This window comes from Cryptotermes secundus, unplaced genomic scaffold, assembly GCF_002891405.2.
Source record: "Cryptotermes secundus unplaced genomic scaffold, Csec_1.0 scaffold71, whole genome shotgun sequence".
NCBI classification, from domain to species: domain Eukaryota; kingdom Metazoa; phylum Arthropoda; class Insecta; order Blattodea; family Kalotermitidae; genus Cryptotermes; species Cryptotermes secundus.
The window spans coordinates 46,437-50,008 of record NW_019720703.1 but is presented as its reverse complement, the minus strand read 5'-3'; positions in this window follow the sequence as shown (position 1 = coordinate 50,008).

The following is a 3,572-nucleotide window of genomic DNA, read 5'->3' as shown; positions in this document are numbered from 1 at the left end:
AATTTGAAGTTATTATTTGATAAGTGTAATATAGTCCGAATTTGAGTTTAAGTAAATATTTCCCAATATAATAATAATGAAAATAAATCATTATTTATATTTTTTAGGTATCATGTAAAATTGATAAATACTGACCAGCTTATGGGTTGATGATTCAATCATCGTATACTAATCTATAAGCTAAACTATGTTTGCTGTTGGATTATAAACTTACGTTGTTAAATACAGTAACATGTGATTTGTAGGGCTACGCGTTTGTACAATAGGAATGTAGGCTTGATTAATTCTTTTCGAAACACCTTTTCCTTAGCCTTCATTTCTCTCGACAGACTTAGTCTTAAAAATAAGCTCTACAGGCATATAAACACAGAAGCCTGACGATGAGCAAAGCAATATTCCAGGGACGCACAAGTCGCTTCTGCTCAGATGCAGTGGGCCCTCACCTAACGCCACTCTCTTGAAGAGCAGGACAATACAACCTGCGAAACTGGCAGTTCAGAGCCTGGAGTCACAAGATAACCATTTAGACATGATTCGGGGGATCCAACTAAAGTGGCTGGCTACAGGCTGCACGACCGGAATTCGATTCGGGGACTATTTCTTCAGTCTGTACACCAAAACAACCTGCCGGGCCCACCCGGCGTCCTATCCAACGTATATAAGACACTTTTCCAAGTGTGGTGCGTAGACAGCAACTTTGTTTGATGCTTACGAGACAAAATCTAAAAATCTATCGAGTGCTGAATGGTGCTAACCTTTTAAGGAAGAATGATTATTATATGTACCGTTTGATTTAACATTGAGAAACTATGCATTTTGCACACATGATGTATTTCCCTGTTTGGCGTGATTGTCAGAATAAATAGTGTTTACTTCCCTAATCAGCCGGTTGGTCTTTTATGGAGAATCGGTGTGTTTTTTACGATGCAGGAACAGAATTTCAAACAATCTTTAGAGGAGAATGTCGTTTCCTGGGATGTCACGCCGTGTAGATCTTGCGTGAACAGACGTTTCCGAGGAACGTATAGCCTCGGAAACGTCGGTTCACACAAGATCTACACAGCGCCACATCCCAGAAGAAGGCATTCTTCACACTGACCGCCGTGGAAACCTCAAATCTTACAATCTTTAGAGGAATTTGAGCCTTCAGTGGGTTAATGTAAAATAATAAGAGTCAACATCGTTACGGAGAGGGACGAATGAAATTCAAGTGACATTTATAGAGTAAAATTGTGCATAAATACATCATGCAAATGGAGGAACGCATTCAAAAAGACAGTACGGGACCTGCAGAATCTATTTCCCGTGCTGTGTGACTGTGACACCAAGCTCTTTTTTCCCAGATCTGTTGAAGTGACTGGTTCGAAACGGAAATGACCGCAGGCATTTGTATTATTAAGCTGATACGCTTGCAAAAAAACGAGCTAACTCTCTCCTTGTATTCCATTTGATTTAAACGTAATTACTGAGTTGTGATGTGAGAAGGACAGCGAGATTCATTTTTCATATTTAATTGCACATTTCCCTTTGCCAAAGTGACAATCATTCGACAGTTGTCAACACTTCATTTGACTGACGTATACTGCCAAAAGGAATATTATTTCCTCAGCCGACAAATATTCATTTTAATACCTAAGCTAGGATTACAGACAGTTATTACAGTTTATATTAATTTAATCGGAAAGATGTCTCTAGATAATTATTTAAACATTCAGAAATTTTACGAAATACCTATGTACATGCATGTGCCTATGTACAGTCTATAATTTACAGTATATGTAACAACAACAACAACAACAACAACAGGACGACACAAAAGAATCCTGTTCTCCAAACAACGGAACCACAAGGTGGTAGACGCTCGACTTCCTTCAAAGAGAGGAAATAAAAAGGACATGAACCAATTTGGTTTAAAAAAATTCAAACATAGTAATTGTGATTTACAAATATTTTAACGCATTAGTACACGCAGCTGTAGTTGTTAAAATATTGTATTTTGTATTCATTATATTATGATAACTTTGTATGTACTATATTAATATTCACAAAACACGCTATAATAGTGGTTTCTAATTGTATTGATATCCTTCTGAAGATGGTTTATAAGACCGAAACATGCAAAGGATAAAAGATTAAAAAAAAGTTTTATCAGTCACGCTGGACGGTGTTAATTCACCTTTATAATAATGCTAGTGTAATGGACCAGGATGAACCAAAACAAACTGAGGAAAACTTATAAGAATGGCGGTAATAATGTGATGAATGTTAAGAAACGGAACTCGAGAAACACATGAAAATAAACATGAAGTTCGCAAATTACGGTCTCCGCAGTCATATCACCTGAAATTGTCGTAGATCGTTCTCAAAGTCTAGGAGTGACTGGTTGCTTCCATCTTCATAGTGGAAGATAGGAGCAGTATGTTGCTTCTAAAAGTTTCTATCCGTCTATCAGAATATACGGTGAATCCGTACGATCAATAATTCGAATTTTAACCCTTGTGAACACCTCTAATGTAAAAAGGGAAGTTAATTTTTAGTAACTCTTACGTAGGCCACGCCATAGCTCAAGCGGTTAGTCGCTGACTTCCCACCGCGGCAGCCCGGCTTCGATCCCGGGTCTGGTCTAGTGGGATTTGTGGTGGAAAAAGTGGCGCTGGGGCGGGTTTTCTCCGAGTACTTCGGTTTCCCCTGCCAATCTTCATTCCACCAAATTCTCCATCATCATAATCACTTGGGGTAGGCTACAATAGGCCAATCAGTGGCCTCCGTGCCGAGTGGACCCAGTCAAACTCCACCCCCCACTAAGTGAATTAAAAAAAATAACTCTTACGTAGGGGCAGCTCCCGATATCAGTGAAAAACAAAATACAGGGCAGCTTACATTATTAATTTATCTAAACACCAAAGAACCTTTAAATATCGGCACACGGCGTTAACTTAGTAGCTCCCGAATATCTCCGAAGGTCTATAGGGCGAAACGCCTCAAAACATTCTTAAAATGTTTAAGAAGAAATGTTCTCACAACAGTGACTTCGAATAACACGACCTTCTCGTATAGAAAGAACATCGTGTATTGCACCGAGTTATGTCACAGAAGGTTGCAGTCTTCGATTATATAGTCATGCTAAGCTGAAAATTATGCATTGACTAGTTAGTTAGTTAGTTAGTTAGTTAGTTATTGGAGAGGGTGGGTTTCCCCATGCACTTAGACCTGTATTGGTCCATTGTGCTTCCCTCTATGATTTCTACCAGTCTCTATATCCTACCGGTACTGGTGCTTACCATCAGTTCCGCCCAGCCAGCGACACCGGCTCTACTAGCTGAGAGGTATCTATAATTCTTCCCCCATCTACCGGAGGTATTAGGGACTGCTGTTGGGCGGGAAACGTCCGTAATTTGGCTCAGTGACCTCCTTTGGAGATATGAGGTTCTTTTACGTGCCGTAAAGCTACGACACGGGACCCACGGCTTAAAGTCCCTCCCGGAGGACTTGTTCCCTGAATTTTTCCGCCCTTAAAAATTCGACGACCTCCGCCGGGTATTTGAACCCGCGTACTACGAGTCATGAGGTGG